This window comes from Octopus sinensis, linkage group LG10 (genome assembly GCF_006345805.1).
Source record: "Octopus sinensis linkage group LG10, ASM634580v1, whole genome shotgun sequence".
Classification (NCBI taxonomy): Eukaryota; Metazoa; Mollusca; class Cephalopoda; order Octopoda; family Octopodidae; genus Octopus; species Octopus sinensis.
The window spans coordinates 65,155,882-65,178,141 of record NC_043006.1 but is presented as its reverse complement, the minus strand read 5'-3'; the positions used below and the strand labels follow the sequence as shown (position 1 = coordinate 65,178,141).

The 22,260-nt window shown below is 36.5% G+C and overlaps 2 protein-coding genes across 6 annotated transcripts in view; one reads left to right on the top strand and one right to left on the bottom strand.

Moving 5' to 3' along the window:
* Positions 1–22,260, top strand: part of LOC115216462 (cyclin-dependent kinase 12-like) — a 135,520-nt gene that overhangs the window by 2,153 nt on the left and 111,107 nt on the right. The gene's annotated exons all lie outside the window — the stretch shown is intronic.
* The window catches only part of LOC115216816 (inositol polyphosphate 1-phosphatase), a 71,938-nt gene that overhangs the window by 43,620 nt on the left and 6,058 nt on the right, over positions 1–22,260 (bottom strand). The gene's annotated exons all lie outside the window — the stretch shown is intronic.

Below are 22,260 nucleotides of genomic sequence, written 5' to 3'. Positions count from 1 at the left end.
GTTTAAGTGGTGTTTTTTTTTTAATCACCGCGCGCCGCGTATTTTTAATAAAGCGAGTAAATTACTAGGATATTGAGAAAATAGAAGTGTTCTTAATGCACTTTACTGGTGTGTATATGTTTCTTTGCTGCAAAGTCTAATGTCAGCGCCAGTTTCTTAAAACAATATTAATACTTGGTTATATAATGAAACTTTAAAAAAATTGCTGCTATGTCGTAACGCAATTAGCGCCTTTAATAATCGTACTGTCGAATGAAAAAGGTTGAAAATTATATATACATATATTTGTATGTGCTTATATATATATATATATAAATAAAATAATAAGTGCATGTTATATAAATGTGTATATATTATATATATTTATATAAATATATATGCAGATATACAGAAAAAATGTATGTATATTTATGCGCGCGCATATATATATATATATATATATATATATTATATATATATATATATATTTTTTATATGTGTGGCTGTATGGTTAAAAGTTTGCTTCTCAGCCATGTGGTTTTGGGCTCGATCTCCCCGTGCGACAGAATGGGCAATTGTTTTCTGCAGTAGTTGCAGGCTTAATAAAGCTTTGTGAATAGATTTCATACATTGAAATTGAGAGAAGCTTGTTTTTGTATCTCTTTGTCTTAACGTTGCCCAATTATTGTGAGTAATATAAAAGTGAATTTTTATTTGACATTAACTCTATTATATAAGAAATAAATTAATTCAGTGAATAATATCAGTTCAATTTTTTTTCCCTTTGCGAAACAAAAAGTTAGCAATTTGTGGTTCAAGAATGAAAAATATGGGAAAGGCTGAAAACTTGTACGAGCCATAAGAAATTACTACGCATATATATGTACTATATATACTACCTACTTATATGTACAAGCCATAAGGAAATACTTCCTATGAATTATATATATATATATACACACGTACACACACATACATACACGTATATATACACACACACACACATATATTTATGCACATATATATGTATATTTATGTACATATATATTAATAGGTTAGTATGATTCAAAGATCCTGGTGAAGGAAGATGGTGAGCTTCAAGCCTGTCTGCTGCTAGTATAGATGAAAAAAGGTGGGCAGTATATGAGAAAAAGTATTTGTTAACCTTTGTAAGTTACACACTTTGCCTCATTTTGAAATCAATGGAAATTTCGATGAGCTGACAGTAACCATACAACTCAGAGTTTAGCAAGTAAAATTGCTAAAAAAGCAAATGAAAATCCAACAGTTTAACGAATGGGAGAAATAAATAAGAACTACACATGTTTCATAGCTAAAGCATTGTTGCTTGACTTAATATGACCTGAAGATTAACTAAGCAGGTTTTATGTGTGTTACAAGTCATGTAACAAACATTGTTTTAGGTATGAAACATTTGTAGTTTTTACCTTTACTATTCCTTACATTCTCAGTTTATATAAAGATCTTTTTATAATATCCATCTTCCATACTGGTGTTATATATATATATATATTTATAGAGTCCACAGCTGTAACCTACACCAGTGTTGCATAACCAGCCCACTCAAAAGTACCTTGAATCAAGGTCGTAATGCCATGCTTGAGAAGACCTATTGAGTCAAGTACATTAACATCAACAGCAATATCAAAATCAAATCAAATGGAAATTGTAGTTGTGAGCCCTGTGCCAGTAGCACGTAAAAAGCACCATCTGATTGTGGTCGATACCAGCTCCTCTGGCCCCTGTGCTGGTGGCACATAAAAAGCACCCACTACACTCTTGGAGTGATTGGTGTTAGGAAGGGCATCCAGCTGTAGAAACACTGCCAGATCAGATTAGGTCCTGGTGCAGCCTCCTGGCTTCCCAGACCCCAGTTGAACTGTCCAACCCACACCAGCATGGAAAATGGACGTTAAACGATGATGATATATATATATATATATATATATATATATATAATGTGTTTATTACTAATATCTAAAACAGTTTGATTCAGCCTCTGGCAACTTAAAGTTTCGTAGGCTTATTACAGGAACCTAGCTCATTGGGCTGTTTTAAGTAATAATATATATATATAACTTCTACTGAATTTCCTGAGTGTCTCATTCTTTCATTTGTCCACTCACTTTATATGTATAGATATAGATATGTAAATATATATATATATATATGTAAATCATTCTGTTTTACATCTGCTATGTTGGAATGGGTTTGATGGATTTGCTTATCTTTATGTGTTGGAATTTGAAAAACCTCTCATCTTTCACATTTCATTTTGGCTTGGTTTCTATAACTGGATGCCCTTCCTAACACCAGTCACTTTACTGATCATATTGGGTGCTTTTTCCATGCAGCCAGCACTAAAGTAGCATCATAATCTCATCACAAAGGGTTCTCACAATCCTACAGCTCTGCTCTCTCATCTGCCTCTTTATAGCGCGAAAAGCATGAATGACATGATTAGAGGGTTATGTGATAGGGAGAGCAGTGGTAAGTGTACTCAGTATTCTGAGATAGATATGTATATTTAAGGTCAGTCTGACTTAAATGGTAGGGAGGTGCCAAAAGATTGTGAATCTGGGATAGAACTGTCATGGGCAAACTGCGTACCATGGACTTTCTGAATTGTATGCCGATGAAAAATTACTTTGAATTTTTTAAATAGTGCTGCCCACTTGGTGATGAGACATGCTTCACATGGTTCACTTCTTGAAAAGGTTGCCAATGCATGGGATAGGGCAGTGACAGAAGAATGGCAGAGGCCCAAGATGTGTGAGAGAAATAGAATAAGAATATGCTGATATGGAGTGATGATAGGTAGTACAGGTAGGAGGCATGAAGGTAGAGTGAACTGGGCACAAAGTGGTTCTGAATGGTTACCTATGTATTGGCAATGAGATGGGCACTGGTGCTAATTCCACATATAAAGCACGTAAAAAGAACCCAGTTGACTTTATAAAGTGGTTGGCTTAAGGAAGGGCATTCAGCTGTAGAAACCATGCTAGAACAGCCCCCAGCCTTACCAGCTCCTGTCAAACAGTTCAACCCATGCTAGCATGGAAAATGGATGTTAAATGATAATGATGATGGGCCAGAGCAGGGTTTGAGTGATGAGAGTGGTGGTATGGTGAATGCCAAGTAGGTGGACCTTGTAGATCCTGGACCAGAGAATAGCATAAAGGAGTGATGAGGAGGAAGTCAGACCAAGTGCAGTGGCATTCTGATTGGAAGCAATGTAGAAGAGATTCACCACATTCTGCAGTCATACTGGAGCTTGGTAGTGTGAGATTTAAGAAGAGAATGGAGTGATTGAGAGATGCACCATAAGTAGAGTGTGCAGTAGACAAGGAATGAAGGTCCTGGTGAATGGCCAATGTGTAATAATAAGGTCACTGGCAAGTGAGTGCAATGTATGGGGAACAAAAATGAGAACCATTGCCATCTTTAATCTTACTGACAGCAATATACAATGTAATTGATAAAAGGAAAGAGTGAGAGATGAGTAATAGGGGGGTGGCATGGGTGCAGGAATGAAGAGCAAGAAAAGGCATGGATGGAGAGGACATGTATGACAGGGATGAGTAATATACAGACAGGGTGGGGTATGTATGTGTGTTGCTAGGAACAAGTGATAGAACGGTGAGAGGCTATCAAGAGGTCATCATAGACTAGGCAGTTGGTAGAGAGATAGTTATGCAAACACATGTGCACATAAGTACATAGATATGTCTAGTGGTAAATGCCTGTATATATATATTCGAGTTTATATATACATATTGCTTACAAATGTCAACATATATATGTGTGTATGTGTGTGTATATATATTTATGTATATATTTATCTATCTATCTATATATATATATATGTATATATATATGTGTGTATATATATATGTATAAATGTATGTGTGTGTGTATGTGTGTATATATGTTTATGTGTGTATATGATATATATATATATATATATGTGATATATACCATATATATATATCTATTTGTATGACATAAATGTGTGTGTGTGAGCAAATAAAACCAGGAAGTCAATTTATATATCTTTATATATCATCATCATCATCTTAACACCCACTTTTCTATGCCTGCATGGGTCAGGTGAAATTTTTGTCATGTCATTTTTTTTTATAGCTGAATGCCTTTCTCGTGTCGCCAGTCCTCTCCTATTTTCAAGTGAGGCAATATGTCCCTATAATCAAACATGTTTTCATGAAAGGTGGGAGATGGACACCACTTGTATGATGGTGACACTCGCTTACAACTATCAACATACACACTCACAGACATGCAAATATACATATATAGGTATATATGTATGTGTATATATATCTATCTATATATATAGGGTGGCCCAAAAGAAGGTTTACAGTTACCATGTAGGCTCTTTAAATTTCTTTTAAAATGAATGTCTTTTAAAACATTTTATTACATTTAAATTTCTATCTTACACTTAACTAAATTAGCATAGAATAATGGTGTCATACATTTTTTAATAATTAAGATCGAAACTGTTAATATATGAATGCGAAAGAGATAGTTGAATAACTGTAGGGGCTATCCTGTATTCGCCTTACTGGCACTTATGCCGGTGGCATATATAAAAACATTCTAGCGAAGTCGTTGCCAGTCCCACCTGACTGGCCCCCATGCCACTGGCACATAAAAGCACCCACTACACTCTCGGAGTGGTTGGCGTTAGGAAGGGCATCCAGCTGTAGAAACACTACCAGATCTAGATTGGAGCCTTGTGCAGCCATCTGGTTCGCCAGTCCTCAGTCAAATCATCCAACCCAAGCTAGCATGGAGAGCGGACGTTAAACGATGATGATGATGATATATGTTGGGGCCTTTCGGAAGCAATGACTAAGACCTTTGGCATTATGTTATACTTGAGAAGAAGACCCATCAAGCTGAGCAAAATTGTAGTTGCGGCAGATACCATTGTCATGCAAGTTGCACCCATGCTGGAGGCATATAAAAGCACCCATTACACTCTTGCAGTGGTTGACATTAGGAAGGGCATCCAACCATAGAAAACAATGCCAAATCAGACTTATTTTTTTATTTATATATATATATATATATTATATATATATATATATATATATATAAATAAATAAGTAAACAACGAAAGTAGAGTGAGCAAATTGTTTTATTACACAATTTACAGTTGTTTCACTGGCATTCAATCTCAAAATTATTGCTACTTTATATAATATATGCAACTATAAACTCGTGGTGTATCATTATATTGATCCAATTAAATGTCAGCTCACTAGAATCCTGTTTATAATTGATTTATCAAATGTTTTATAGACAGGATTCTGAGGAGTTGGTAACTGATTGTAAAGTATTGCTTTCTGTTCAAATAGAAATTGTAGTTGTGGTGCCTGTGCCAGTGGCATGTAAAAAAGCACCATCCGAACGTGGTCAATGCCAGCCCCCTTGCCCCGACTGGTTTCTGTGCCAGTGGCATGTAAAAAGCACCATTCGAACGTGGCCGATGCCAGCACTTCCTTGACTGGCTCCCGTGCTGGTGGCACATAAAAAGCACCATCTGATCGTGGTCAATGCCAGCCACCCCTGGCCTCTGTGCCGGTGGCAAGTCAAAAGCACCTACTACACTCTCGGAGTGGTTGGTGTTAAGAAGGGCATCCAGCTGTAGAAACATTGGCAGATCAGACTGGTGCCTGGTACAGCCTCCTGGCTTTCCAGACTCCAGTCGAACTGTCCAACCCATGCCAGCATGGAAAATGGATGTTAAACGATGATGATGATGGAGCATGATGAAGAATGGGTGAATAGGAAATGACTAAAGGATCAAGGTGTTGAAAAAGACAGTTCCTAAGGGAGCAAGACAGTAATAGCAATCATGTGCTTGCTGGTGTGTGAGAGATTGAGTGACAGTTGACCTAAGTGAGAGGTAGTGATGGCTGGCAGCCCAGAAAGTGTGATAGGATATATTGGATAGGTTATCCCTCACATATAGTTATTTTGATGCAGGGGCAGGGAAGCGATGGTTGGTATTAGAAATAAGGAATGCTAAGTGAGAGTGATAGATGTCAGTAACGAATGATCCGCGTGAAAGTGAGTGATGGCTGTCAGCTCAGAAAGTGTGATAGCAGAGTTTATTGGATATGCTCTTCCTCATATACAGTTATTGTGATGGGAGAGGGAGATAGAGTGAACCAGGTAGAGGTGGAATACTATCCTTTGCTAGAAAGGTGGTATGGTGTAGTGAAGAGAAGAGAGGGTATCAGAAAAGATGATCAGACATCTAGAACCATTCCTGGTTACACAGGTTGCATGGTGCTGTGAATAATGGAGATGAGAGATAAGAGAGGCATGGGGTAACAGATAGAGGGCTTAACCAACAAGAGACCCAACTAACAATTCTTGGTAATTTTGGAACAAGGCAAGCATTTGTCAGGGGAAGAGGAAGTCAATTCTATCAACCTCAGTGCCTCACTGATACTTATTTCATCAACTCCAAATGGATGACAAACAAAGCCAACCTCAACAGTTAGAACATAAAGGAATCCGAAACTATGGTTGTTAAGCATTTTGTTGCATGTACTAATGATTCTACCTGCTTGCTGCCTTATGAAACCAAAAATAATAATAATGGTTTCTAATTTAGGCACAAAGCCAGTAATTTTTTGGGAATGGACTTTGGTTAAATTAATCCCAGTACTTCTACTGTTTCAGTATCTGTTTTGTCCTGCTTGCACTAGTGGACAGGTTTTATCTACATCCACATGTTGCCAATCCATTGTGGTCCTTTTGTCAGCTGTTTCAACTTCATCCCATGGCTTCCTCAGTCTCCTTCTTCCAAAGAGTCTATCTACTCCGAGTGCCCTGCAGCTCTTAATACATCTGTCATCCATGACATTCTCGTACAAATGCCGTCTTCTTTCTTGCACACAGCTGATATTTCTTACATCTAGTTTTCTTCTCTGCTCATGTGCTCCATTCACAAACATTACACATCCAGCAAATTACTATTTATTGTTTAATTTCTAGTCTTTGCAACCCTGTGTTGTTTTCAAGGCCCATATATCACTATATGCAGCATTGTATTTTGTACTCAAGTATCATACAATCTGGGCAGGTGACAAACAAACAAACAAGGTCTCTTACACAGACACACACTTATTTGCAATAGGCTTCCACACAATCTCCATTCACTCACATGGCATTGGTTGGCCTAAGGCTATAGTAGAAAATACTTGCCCATGGTGCAGTGCAGTGGTATTGAATCTGAAACCACATGGTTGCAAAGCAAGCTTCTTAACCACATAGACTGTAGTTGCAACTTAGTTGCACTTGCTGCTCAAGATAGGCATTGTCTCGCAGATCATTTCATGTCTTGTAAAGTATTTGGGATTTGGCATTAGCTTGGACAAGATTGTTGTAATGTTCCAAGAAATAAATGAAACCATGTATCTTAGTTGGAGAGACAGAACTTCAAAATATTGGGCAAGTTGATTTACATGGGCAGCACACTTTGCCGTTGTTATTTTGTCATCATATGGTTTTGAGTTCTAGCTCACTACAGAGCACATTGGGGAGTTGTCTAACCTGGGGTCAACTAATAGCTTGTGTGTGGAATTTGGCAAATGGAATTGTGTGTATGTCACATGTTTGAATGGCCATGTGAATGTTTACCTTCTGTGTTTCAATATGAAAGTGTTTAGCAAAAAACAGTAACATTCTTTTATTTGTTTCAGTCATTTGACTGCAGCCATGCTGGAGCATCGCCTTTAGTTGAACAAATCGACCCCAGGTCTTATTCTTTGTAAGCCTAGTACTTATTCTATTGGCCTCTTTTGCCAAGTGATGGGGACGTAAATACACCAACATTGGTTGTCAAGTGATGGTTGGTGGGGACAAACACAGACACAAATAACAAACATGTGGTTGGGAAGCAAGCTTCTTACCACACAGTCACTCCTGCACCATGTTGACTTTTCCTTTCAAATTGTAACAGGAAATATTTTTTTGAAGATGAGTGGGAAATAAATCCTGTGAGTGTTAATGACAAGAAGGGCATCAGGCAATTCATATTCATCTATCCCATGCTACATGGGAAAATGGACAAAAAAAAAACTACAAAACAAACGATCGATATAATTATATAGTTAAAACATGTACTCTTTCTATGGAAGGAAATTTGAGAAATAACATCAGGTTCAAAATATGGTTATTGAAAAATGATGTGGTGTGGTACAAGGTTCTTGTCTAAGGTAATTTAACTGTTGTTGCTATGATACCTGTATAAAAGATATTAAGTTCATGCAGGTGTGGCGATGTGGTTGAGTGGTTTGCTTCCCAACTATCTGGTCTCCGGTTCAGTCTCATTTAGTGGTACCTAGTGCAAGCATCTTTTACTATATCCCTGAGCTAACCAAAGCCTTGTGAGTGGATTTGGTATGTACAAAGCATCTATACTGGTGCCATGTTAAATGTACCTGTGCTGGTACCACATATAATGGGTCTGTGTTGGTGCTACATAATAGCATTGGTGCTGGTGCCACATAAGAAGCACCCTGTACACTCTGTTAAGTGGTTGGCATTAAGAAGGACATCCAGCCATAGAAACCATGCCAAAACACAAATGGAGCTTGGTGCAGACCTCTAGCTTGCTAGCTTCTGTCAAACCATCCAATCCATTCCATCTTGGAAAACGGATGTTTAATGATGATGATTATATATATACACACGCACATACGTGTATACATGTGTGTGTGTATCTTTGTCTTAATATTATGTGGTGGTTGTAAACAAGCAATGTTGTTCATTTCTTGTCTTCCATGAAAAACATTTGGCTATGGGGAAATATTACCTTACTTGGAATCAGGTGAGGGTTGGTGACAGGAAGAGCATATGGCTGTAGAAAGTCTGCCTTAACAAAATTCCATCTGACTCATGCAAGCATGGAAAAATAGATGCTGAGTGATGATAATGATACATCTCCTTTTGCATCCACATCCACATACTGATATTAGTTAGATGAAACTTTTCAAAGCAGTTTTTTTTTACTGTGTACCTATTCTAAAGCCAAGGTACTTGTGTCTTAAGACTCTAGAAATAGTTCATAGCTTCTGGTACTTAGGTGGCATAACTAGCAATGGAGGTGGGTGTTGCAAAAGCATAGTAGTCCGTGTAACAATTGGTTGGGTGGGATTCAGAGAGTTATTACCTCTGCTGGTAACAAAGTTTTCTCTGAATGTGAAGAGCAAACTGTGTCTTTGTGTTCAACCTGTGATGCTGCATGATAGTGAGGTGTGGTCTTGCATTATACAAGCAGAGGACTTGTGAAAATGAGAAAGATACGAAGGAAGCATCCTCTGTTGAATGTGTAATGTTAGTGTGCATGAATGTTGAAGTGCAAATGAACTGAGAGAAAAACTGGGTAAAAGAGGAATCAGATGTAATCTGTAAGAGAGAAGGCTGCATTGATATGGGCATGTGATGTGTGTGGAAGACAACTGCTGCACAAAGAATTACCGAATGCTCAAAGTGAATGGAATCTGTGGAAGAAGGAGACTGAGGAATACTTGGAACAAAGTGGTGAAATTTGATCTGAAGGTGTTATCCAGGAGAGCTGCCACAAAGAAAAATAGTTCTAGTACAATTCCCCAATGGATTCACAATTAATGTAATTAATATCTCTTCTGACAGAGTAACATTTTCCACAGCTACCTAACATCTACCTTTTCAATAGTCTTGAAGCCTCTCCTGTAGTTTCATTTTGTGACATTTCTTCAACTTTATTGAAGGCCTTCTCAAAGTTGACATATATCACATTTGTATTTGATTGAGCTGCAGGAGATGTTTAGGCAGCTCCTACCTGGATAGAAGCTCTGTTGTATGTTAGTGAATAAATAATTTCTTCTGAGAAATCAGCTTCCCTTGATAATTCATTCCATGATTTTACTGATGTGTGAAATCAGAAAGATAGGCCTATAATTTTTAGCTTCTGCTCTGTTTTCTTTGGATGAAGTATATTATGAATTCTTTTAATTTTGTGGGGAGTTTACCACTTGCAAGGAAACTGGTAAAATATGATGCTAGATTATCATCATTATCACACATTTGTTTTCCAGCATTGGTATGGGTTGGCTGTTTGACAGGAGCTGGCAAACTAGTGAGTTGCATCAGGCTCCAGTTGTCTGTCTTGGCATGGTTTCTACATCTGGATACCCTTCCTAATATCAACCACTTTAGAGACAGCCCTTATGCTTTTTACATGGCACCAGTACAAGTGCTTTTTATGTAGCACTAGCCTCTTTACATAACCCTGAGAGATTTTCTGTGAAGGCATCAGGGCATGTTGCTGTGTTTAAATTAATTTTGTCTCATCCTCGTCATCATTTAACATCTGTTTTCTATACTGACATGAGTTGGACCATCTATGGTTGATATTGTATCTCCCTCCTTTATGCCAATGTAATTGATGGTTACCATGTCCCTGTGTGGAGCTATAATGTCAAGGAGCTTGTAAGTGTCCAAGTTCAGGCTGATAGAGTTTGGTTGCTTCTTGTAGGGTGTATATCTACAATTGCTTTTGGATCATACATTGTTAGTTTTATTATGTTATGGCCTAAGGAAATTGTTGGTATTACCATCACATTATAGTTGAATTATTTTTTCTCCTTCCCTTTGTTATACACACAAGTACAGTCATTTACATACACTCACTCTCACTTACACGTGCTTGCATACACACACACATTCATTGATAGAGTTTTCAGAATGTCAGATGAAACTTTGTTGTGGCATGAATTTCATTTTCTACTTCTCTTTGTGAATGGTGTGATGTTCCTAGGAGTATATGTCTTCATTGTCTTCATGTAGTTTGATGTTGAGGGAAGTCCTCCAAGAGAAGTAAATTGATATGTTGGTCCAGTTCTATCAATATGTCCTTTTAATGTTGTCTTCAAATTTACAATCTTGATTTGTGGCATTAAATGGAAAACATGGCTTCATATGCACTGTTAGCATGTCAGAATCCGAGTTTGAGTATGACAGAAGAATAAGAGCATGACACCTTCACAAATGTGTATGGTGACTCCACTGTGATTTCTGTCCTATCAGCATGAACCTTAACCCTTTTGTTACCAATCCGTACACCAAACCTTAGTCACAATTTATGTTCCTAACACTAGCTTAATGATAACTAAGTTATTTCACTAAATTCTTTGTTATATTTAAAATCAATTGAAAGACACACAGAATATCTCAACAGAAATATGGTAACAAAAAGGTTAACAAATGCTTAATTTAACCCTTTCGATACGATACCAACCCGGCTGAAACCACCCTTGTCTCAACAGAACTATGGTAACAAAAGGGTTAACAAATGATTAACTTAATCCTTTTGATACCGACCCACCTGAAACTACCCCTGGTTCTTGTTTTCATAAGAATTGAATTAAAATTTTCCACCAAACCTTAGTCACAATTTATGTTCCTAACACTAGCTTAATGATAAGTTATTTTACTAAATTCTTTTGTTATATTTTAAATCAGTTGAAACACACAGCATCTCAACAGAAATATGGTAACAAAAGGGTTAACAAATGCTTAATTTAACCTGACTGAAACCAGCTCTGGCTCTGTAGCACAAATGTCTTGTTTTCGAAAGTTCTGAATTAAAATCTTCCAGCAAACAGTCACAATTTATGTTCCTAGCATTAGCTGAATGATAACTTAGTTATTTTACTAGATTCTTTATTGTTATATTTAAAATCAATTGAAAGAAACACAGCATCTCAGAATAAATACGGTAATGAAAGGGTTAATATATTTTGGTAGGTGTATCTCTGTATCAGCTATGTTTGTCGTGAGATGAGTTTCAGTAAGTGGTGTGCATATTGCTTGCTTGCATATGTAAAGGTCTACCAGATTATTTCTATTGTTAAGTTGTTGAGCTGGATTTTCTGTGTCCGATAGAAATGAGCTGATTTGAAAGGTGATACCCTGTACAACCCATGCCAGCAGAGAAAGCAGATATGAAATGTTGATGACGATATGTCATCATCATTTTAATGCCTGCTTTTCTATGCTTGCATGGGTTAGACAAAGTTTATTGAGGTAGATTTTCTGTTGCTAGAAGCCTTTCCAGCTGCTTATTCACCCATTTCCAAGTTAAGCAATATTTCCCCTTGGCCAGACATGTTTTTGTTGAAGAATGGAAATGAATGTGACTCTGTATGACAGTGACAATCATTTACATCATGCAGTGTTAAATCAGGGAGACACATATACACACTCCCACACATAAATATACATAAATATATACATACTTGTGTATTTAAAAAGGTGTGTGTGTATGTACATGTGTAAGTGCATGTATGTTTGTGTGTTTCCTCATTTTTACATTCACAATAGTTGTAAAAAAAGTGTCACTGTTATACAAGTAGTGTCATTCATTCCCAATATTCTGCAAAAATAATCATAATTGCAATCTGCTCCATCGAAAATCCATCTTGGCAAATATAAACATAAATAGATAAGTCAATGAATCAGTGGTACCAAATAAGCAGTCCTTGGTATAATAAATATATATATATATATATATATATATATATATATATATATATATATATAGTAGAATAATAAAAAGAAAGTTCTTGGTAGAGTATTATATATATTTGAAAAAATGAGTAGAGATGACTTTTTGGGGGGTGGGGTTAATTTATATTTTATTCTTAATAATAATGTTTACAGTGAGTTACTCTGATATGAGTTTCGAGCTTCAAGTAGCCATTTGTAAACTGAAAAATATATGTTTGCTTGAATAACAAAAGATTGTTCTTACAAGTATACATACAAAAAGAAAAAAAAATACAGGAAAGAGGGAATATATACAGATATTAAATGATGATAATGATATAAAAATACAAAAGCATGTGTGAAGAACAGCAACAATGAATGGGAGGAAGAAAGAAGGCGAAGAAGAAAGAGAACAGGAGAAAAAGTGACATCAAGAAAAAATAAAAAACAATGAAAATAAAGATAAGACTAATGGTAATTGAGAACATTGGGGAGGAGGGCTAAGTCTATCAAGAATAAAGAAATGGAATATTTTGGAGTGGTCAATATTGTGTTCTTGTGTGGTGCCTATCTATATATGGATACACATATCCATATATACATGTATATACACACACACACATGTATACACGCATACATACACATGTACATATACACACATAGATCTACACTACATATAGCCAAACCTACATACACACACATGCATATATCAATATACGTACATGCTCCTTAACCTTTATACCTTTGAATGTACACATATCTGCATACAAACATACACAGAGACATACGCAAGCACATATACACTTATACATACATACACACACGTGTATGTATATATATATATACATACACACACACATATGTATCGACATATCTCAATACATGTGCATACACACCTACATAACTACTAACCTCATATGTACATGTATGTATACATACCCATACATACAACCACACATATATATACACACATGCACACACACACACATATCTATCTATATATGTATACATATTGCTGTAAATTATTTTTGAATCTGTTATTAATTTGTTCATTCTTGATGCTTGTTGAAGAATTGGGAGGTATCTTTTTTGCAGTATTGATGATGTTGTGATTTCTTGGGTTGTGGGTGATGACAAAAAGGAACGCTTATGAATTCATTTATAGTTTTCTGTTTGTTTTCCTCCGAGGTTTGTAGTTGGGATGTTTTTTACTTTGGTGATTACTGTGTCAATTAAACAAGTTGGATATTTTTGTTCTTTTAGAAATATTTTTAATTCCTGCAATCTTTTATCCCTTAATCCTGCATCTATTACTATAGTGCAAATTCATTTTGACATTTTAAAGGGTATGTTTCTTTTGGTTTGTGAGGGATGGGAGGAATGAAAGTTCAAATATTGGTGTGTATCTGTAGGTTTGTTGAAGAAATCTGTTTTTATGGTATTTTCTTCAATTAGAAGTATGTCTAAAAATTCCATGTTCCATGTTATTCCATGGTGAATTTTATTGAGATATGTTAATTAGTGACTGAAAGATACCTAAGTATTCTTGGTTTTTAGGTCCAGAATATAAAGCAGTCATCCAAATACTGTTTTCAATTTTTTTTTTTTTTTAATAACTGGAGAATTGTTTGTTAAATGTTTCTGTTAGTTGGGAATAGAGTTTGACCACTAAGAAGCCCATTATGAGTGTTGCATAGGTGGAGGCTACTTTTGTCCCCTTTGCCATTCCTTTTATTTGTAAATAGTTGTTGAAGAATTGATTATTTTCCAGTATTAATTTTAATCCTTCTGAAATGAAGGTTTTTGAGAATCTTTTCATGATATGATTCAGGTGTTTTGTTAACCAGAAATTTATAGCTTCAATTCCCAAATTGTGTGGGATATTGGTGTATAGACTAGTTACATTGAAACAAACAAGAATTGTCTCCTAGTGGACACTTTTAGGTAGTTTAAGAAGTCTATATCATCCTGGACAAAGCTTGGTATCATTTTGCATAAAGGTTTTAGAACTATATCTATTAAGTTGCTTAAGTGTTGTGTACTGGATGCTGGTCCTGCAATGATTGGACATAGTTTCAGGTCTCTGGGTTTTGGAATTTCAACATATGTTGAATTGTTTCCTTTTCTTGTATGCTAATATTTTAGGTTGGTTATTCATGGGTGTGTATATTGTTGGTTGTTGGATTGGGAGTCGACTCATTCTATTGTTGTTCCATGTTTTTCATTTGGGTCTATGATTTGGTTTCTGGAGAGTTCTATCTGTTCTTTGGTTGGGGTTGTGTGTTCTCTTGTTTCTTATTATATCTGCGTATGATCACAAATTTGTGTTTCTTTGTCTATTGTGCAGGAAAATTTCCTTTCTTTTGATGTTGTTTTGAGGTCTGAAGGTTGTTGTAGTAGGTTGGTGTTTAGGTTTTGTCTGTTTTTTTCCCATAGGTGTTTTCATATTCCTGTAGCCAGAGGATTTTTGATTCCAAGATTTTCTTAGACTTCATCTCCTCTCTGATGGTATTGGTTTTCCACATGTCTAGAAGATTTTTTTTCGATACTTCCACTGCTTCTTTTGTTAATTTTTTCATGTATATAGGTGTTATATTTTTCAAATTTCTTTTGGAAGTTTGTTACTCTAAGGCAAAGATGTGATTTCAGCCTCAGATCTCTGTAGTGCTAAATTGAGGCAAATCTTTGTTTCTTCATTTGGTTCCAATGTTATTTCTTTGCTATGAAATTTTCTTGGGAGTATTACTTCTTCTCTGCTCCTCCACTGCTCATATGTTGTTGGCTAGGTTTTCACTTTTTAGGGTCTCCAATATGCTTGTTTTCTTTTATTTAATATGTTATTCTAGATGTTTCTCATCTGGCTTTTCTTTTTGTATGCCTCCTTTTCCAAGTTGAGTTCATTCTATTCTGTGAGAACTGAATAGGTGACCACAGATCAATAGGTACCACACAGGTCATCATTTGACAAAACACAACAATATTGACCACTCCAAAATATTCCATTTCTTTATTCTTGATGGACTTAACTCTCCTTCCCACTGTTCTCAATTACCATTCATCTTTATTCTTACTTTTTCTTGATTTCATTTACTTTTTTCCTCTTCTCTCTAACCTTCTTTCTTCTTTTACATTCTTTCTTCCTTCCTTTTGTTGTTGTTCTTCACACATGCTTTTATATTTTTTGTATATATATATTTTTTCCTTTTTTGTGTATATTTTATTTTGTATGTATACTTGTAAGAAAACAATCTTTTGCTATTTAAGCAACCAGTAAAACAATTTTCAGTTTGAAAACAGCTACTTGAAGCTCAAAACTCATATCAAAGTAACTCATTGTAAACATTATTAAGATTGAAATAAAAATTATACCCCACAAAAACTATCTCTACTCATTTTATCAAATATATATGTGTATATATATATGAATGTATGTATGTGTATATATATATATCATAGTCCTCCAGGCAATATGGAGGAATTCAAGACAGGATGCTCCTGGGAGCTCCTCTATGCTGATGACCTTGCTCTAATTGCTGAGTCACTATCAGAACTTGAGAAGTTTCAATTGTGGAAACAAGGTTTAGAATCCAAGGGCCTTAGAGTCAACCTAGCTAAAACCAAAGTCCTAATAAGTAGGAAGGCAGGCAAACCACAAATCCCTTCAGGTAGATGGCCCTGCTTGATCTGTAGGAAAGGCTATAAGATGTACCCAGTGTAAGCTATGGACACATAAGAGGTGCAGCAATATCAAAGGAAGGCTAACTGGGAAGATAGTTTTTGAATGTGGCAGATGCTCTGGAGCAATAAATAACACTGAAAATGTGCATAGAACAACTTCCGCCACATTCCAGGGAGAAAAACTAGAAGTAGTTGATAGCTTCCATTACCTGGGTGACCAAGTCAGTAGCGGAGGAGGGTGCACTGAAAGTGTAGCTGCTAGAATAAGAATAGCCTTACCTCTGCTGGTGACAAAGGGCCTCTTGCTCAGAGTAAAAGGTAGACTGCATGACGCATGTGTACGAACAGCCATGCTATATGGCAGTGAAACATGGGCTGTGACTGCTGAGGACATGCGTAAGCTCACAAGGAATGAAGCCAGCATGCTCCGATGGATGTGTAATGTCAGTGTTAGTGCCTTGAGAGAAAGGTTGGACCTAAGAAGCATCAGATGTGGTGTGCAAGAGAGAAGACTGCGCTGGTATGGTCATGTGACGAGAATGGATGTGGATAGCTAGTGCCACACTCTAGCAGTTGAGGGAACCTGTAGAAGAGGTAGACCCAGGAAGACCTGGGATGAGGTGGTGAAGCATGACCTTCGAACATTGGGCCTCACCAAGGCAATGGCTAGTGACCGGGACCTCTGGAAATATGCTGTGTTTGAGAAGACTCTGCAAGCGCAAGTAAGCCCATAACCTTGTGGCCTATGCCAGGGGTGTAACTAGCCCACTTATGCATGCCTTTCTTTCATTGGACACTACACTGCTTGCGAAGACCTGTTGAAGCAAGTGAAATCGAAATCAAATTCGATGACTGCATCTGTGCTAGTGGAGCGCTAAGAGTACCATACAAGTGAGATCGTTGCCAGAGCAACAAGCTGGCCTCTGTGCCGATGGCACATTAAAAACACCATTCGAGCGTGATCATTACCTGCATCGCCTTACTAGCACTTGTGCTGGTGGCACATGAAAAAACATTCGAGAAAGGTCGTTGCCAGTGTTGCTGGACAGGCTTCTGTGCAGGTGGCACATAAAAAGCACCATTTGAGCATGGCCATTGCCAGTACCGACTGACTGGCCCTCATGCCAGTGGTACATAAAAGCACCCACTACACTCGGAGTAGTTGGTGTTAGGAAGGGCATCCAGCTGTAGAAACTCCGCCAGATCATATTGGAGCCTGGTACAGTCATCTGGTTCACCAGTCCTGAGTCAAATCATCTAACCCATGCTAGCATGGAAAGCGGATGTTAAATGATGATGATGATATATACATCTATGTGTATATATCTACATATATGTATATATACATTCATATATGGGTACAGGACACCAAAAAAAATGTTGAACACAATGAGAAATGAAAACATAAACACAAAACCAAGGAAATGGACATTTTTCTTAAACATATATGTATATATACATGTATGTGTGTGTGTATATATATATATATATACATGTTTGTATATTTATATATATATATGTAGGTATGTTTATATATGTGTATATGTATGTAGGTATGTTTATATGTATATACATTTATATATATATATACACTTGCATTCGCACACACATAAACAAGATGCGAGAAATGCAAGAGGCAATCTTAGACAAGCTGTAAGGTAGAATGTAATGTTGCATATCTTGTTTCTCATCTTATCAAATGATCTCTAAGTTGATTCCATGCCTATTTCACTCTTCCTTCATTCATTTTTATCAATAAAGTTTGCGTGATTAGGAAATTTGCTTCTCAACCACAGTTTCGGGTTTAGTTCGATGGCATGACAACTTGGGCAAGTATTTTCTACTACAGCCCCGGGCTGACCAGTACCTTGTAAATAGATTTGGTAGATGGAAACTGAAAGAAACCCACCATATGTCTGTGTGTTTATGTCTTGTCTTGTATGATTGTTGTAAACGAGTATCACCATTATACAAGCAGTGTCATTCATTTCCAGTCTGTTGTGAAAACATGTCAGGTCACATATATGCGTATAATGAGAGAAATGGATTAGAAACGGCTGATTATTATAATACTTTCATGAATTCCACAACACATAGAAATGATAGAACAAGTAATAATATAAACCTTAGTGATTGTAGCAACCATAATAGGGATCAGTCATCTAGACTATAACGCTAAACATATTAGCACTGGCATTATGGGTTGCCCCAGTAGCAGTAGCACTATAAATGACACATCTAGCAAAAACCTTACTCATACTACACTAGAAATAGTTTTACTGACAATAGAAATCTTAACAACAATACAATTAACGATGATCATAGAAGGATGTATGTTTGGAAGAAATGCAACTGTGGGATACTTGGTGATTTCCTCTTGGAAATGGCCACTGCTGTAGGTATAATGTAGTCTATAAACGCATGGTCCTTAAACAAAAAACTCCACTAAAATATATATTGGAGCCTTGGTTAACTTTAAATGTTGGTTTTTAGCTCACCTTAGCTTGTTTACTTCTGCAAAATGCAAAAAATTCAACTTCGCTAGCTAACCACATACACCACCTTAAGAATAAAAGCATCGTCTACAGTATTTCCAGGTCAATCATTTATATGGAAAGCCCTTATTAGGGTAGTCAAGCTCTTGTTATCTATGCAGTAAAAGCATCTATCAAATTCTTAAAGCATAATCCACATTACCTTTTGAACCACTTTACTATAAATCAGTCAATATATTGTGCATAGATATATGTACTTAACACCTGCCTAATTAGTAGGATCTGTAATCTTCTTAACTTGCTCTGAACCTCCTAATTCCATCCATTAGATTATACTCTGTTATTACACTGCAACCTACTTTTATTGATGTATTTATTGTTTACATTAACTATATTATAGTTGCTACAACACTACCCCCCCCCCCCATTGCAGAACTCCAGTTGATTATCCTTGTTTTATTGTCCCTGTAACCCCTCCAGCCTTTCTTCCTAACATGACAAGTTCCAGTAGTCTTTAAGCTAGGTAGATATACACATGCCTATACAAATCAAAACTCTTATCTCAGCATTCTTCTACTTCTTTCTTCGAGGACCAGCCCTTCTTCCCCTATCTATCATTCACTGACCATTTGTGTAGACCAAAGGTTCTCAACCATTTTTTTTTCATCTATGGACCCCTTTGATTCTAATTTTACTTGGGTGGACCCTTATTGCCATTCATAGTTTTTAAACAAATCCCCTTGTATTTTTATAATTAGACATTATTAAAAATTGTTAAAATATTTTGTATGTTGTAGAAATATAAGCAATTTATTGCAGATAAATTTTAACTACAAAATCTTACATGGACCTCAGTTGAGAACCACTGGTTTAGCCCAACCACCCAGAAAAGCATCTATAGATAGGTTATTCTCACTTATCAGCCTCTCCTCCCCACCCCATAAATTTCTCTTCTCCCTCACCATCTCCTGACCTTAAGATCACCATCTCTGATCTTCACCCTTACACTTTTCTTTTTTTTCCCCATACCCTCATCTCAAACACCTCACTCCTGTAGATTTCTTTGTCATCATCCATCTTGTACATTTCAATAACATATCTTCTTCTTCCAGTTGGACTTTTAATATGTCTGCTTCTCTATTGAAACAATCTATTTTCCCTGCTACTATAGATATTCCTCTTCTGATGGAATAAGTAGCATGTAACCCTTTTGCACTGCGGACAGTATGTACTGATCTGCGCTAAATATACAACTCTTCTAGAAACAGCTGTAAATACTACCTACATCTTTTCCATCACTTGCAAGTATTTCATCAGTGACACCATTGATCAACTTACCTTTCTAAGTTATATAAACCATATGGACTACTTTTCTACCTCATCCTGAAGTGTACCTATCTGCATCTGGACCATTATGAACTTTTCATATTTTGGACTCTTCCTGTTTCCTGCCATATATATGTTTTATTTCTATTCCTGAGCGCCATACTAATACAATTGTTTGTTTGTACTCCACCTGCCTTCGTCTTTTGTTTATTTTCGTAAAGCTTCCTGTTATATATATATATATTATATATATATATATTTTTTTCTTCAGTGTGTTATATAATATTGTCCCTGGCATGAATTTGCGTATGAGTAGTCAATCTGTAGCAAGTGGTTAAACCTCTTCATCACGATGAGTGCAAAGGGTGCTAGTGCCTGAGAAAGCTGTTTAGGCCAAGGGTAGGGCATTTATCGCATGGAAGGGTTGGCAGGGGATGAGAAAGTGTGAGTCTCTCTTTGTGTCTTCACCATCTGATCTCTGTCTCTTGGCGTCAGTTATTTTCCATCTGGTCTGTTTCCTTAACAATGACATAGATATATATATATTATAAATTGTTTGATACATGGTGACTGATTGTGTTTATGCTTTTGTTTTATTATATATATATATATATATATATATATATATACACACACACACACATATATATCCCAGCATAGAAGGCAGAAGTTAAACGATGATGATATATATGCCTATGTGAAGGCACGTGGCTTAGTGGTTACTGTATTCGGCTCATGATCATAAAGTCTTGAGTTCAATTCATGGTAGCATCATGTGCCCTGGAACCTGTAATTCAAAGGGCCAGCCTTGTCACATTGAATCCCCTTGAAAACTATGTTAAGGATACCCATGTCTGTGGAGTGCTCAGCTACTTGCACATTAATTTTACGAGCAGGCTGTTCCATTGTTCAGACCAACTGGAACCCCTGTTATCGTAACCAACAGAACGCCAGTTATGTATGGATGTATGTATATGTGGATGTATTTATATTTGTTTGTATATATGGATGTATATATATATGTAAATAGATATGTATGTGTATATTTATGTATGTATATATGTGTATCAATTACAGAATGTAAAGGATATAATGTTGCTGAATATCAGTTTCTGTTGCCAAGTCACGATATGAAAGAATGTTAGCAAGGAATTCTCATATAACTGAGAGTTTGGGTTTCTTGGGCAAAGGTCATTGCCTTCACCATCATCACTAGAAATTCTTATATCTTCTGATTAAATTGGGTATCCAGGGTCACCTTTCTCTGTTTTGCCTACAACTCTGAATTCTTAGGATAAAACTCCAACTCTTTCAGAATCCTTTTTTATCCCAGCATTAAACCAGGGCTGTGGAGTCAAAACAAAAAGCTTAGACACCGACTTCCCTACTATTTGCACCTCCTACTCCGACTCCCCTTTATGTAATTAAGTGATTGTGGTCTACATATCTCATAAAGCATATGCATACGCTTGTACTTTGAGTAGGCCTATGTTATAACTGGTTTATATTAAAGAATAAAGGTCAGTATAATTTTACTGACTCTGACTCCACAGCCCTGCATTAAACAGTTTTTTCTCCCCCAAGCATTAACTAGAATAGTTTTTTTCCAGTGCCTTTCATGAAGCTGCTATATTGAATACTAGGTGCTCATGTGACTGTGTGGTAAGAAGTTTGCTTCCCAACTACATGGTTCTGGGTTCAGTCCCACTGCATGGCTCAATATTTCTATCATGGAAACTTGTAAAGTACCCCACACTACATAATGTAGTCTTGCAGAATGCACATTGGAAATTTGTTTCAACTACCCATCCACTGGGTCCGTTATTTTTTTTATGAAGACATTCATGGCATTGCCTTTTGTGACCCTTAATTTTCCCTAACTTATGGAAATCTGCTGAATTTAGTGGGATATTCCTCTGGTAGGCTTAAACTTTCCCCCAGCAGTTATTTCTTTGGATGAAAAGCCAATCCTCAACTGTGTTGCTACATCTGTTCAAAACTGTAGACAGTTGCATTGCTTTTGACCCCCCCCCCCCGATTTGGTATATAGTATGAATAATGTAATTGCATTAACAATGCTCATGTTTATTATATACTAAACCAGGTTTAGCCAACATTCATTATCTGGTCAATAATCATATGATTCAGCTGATCTGCACCACCCATGTACCTATATTAATTAAGGTTC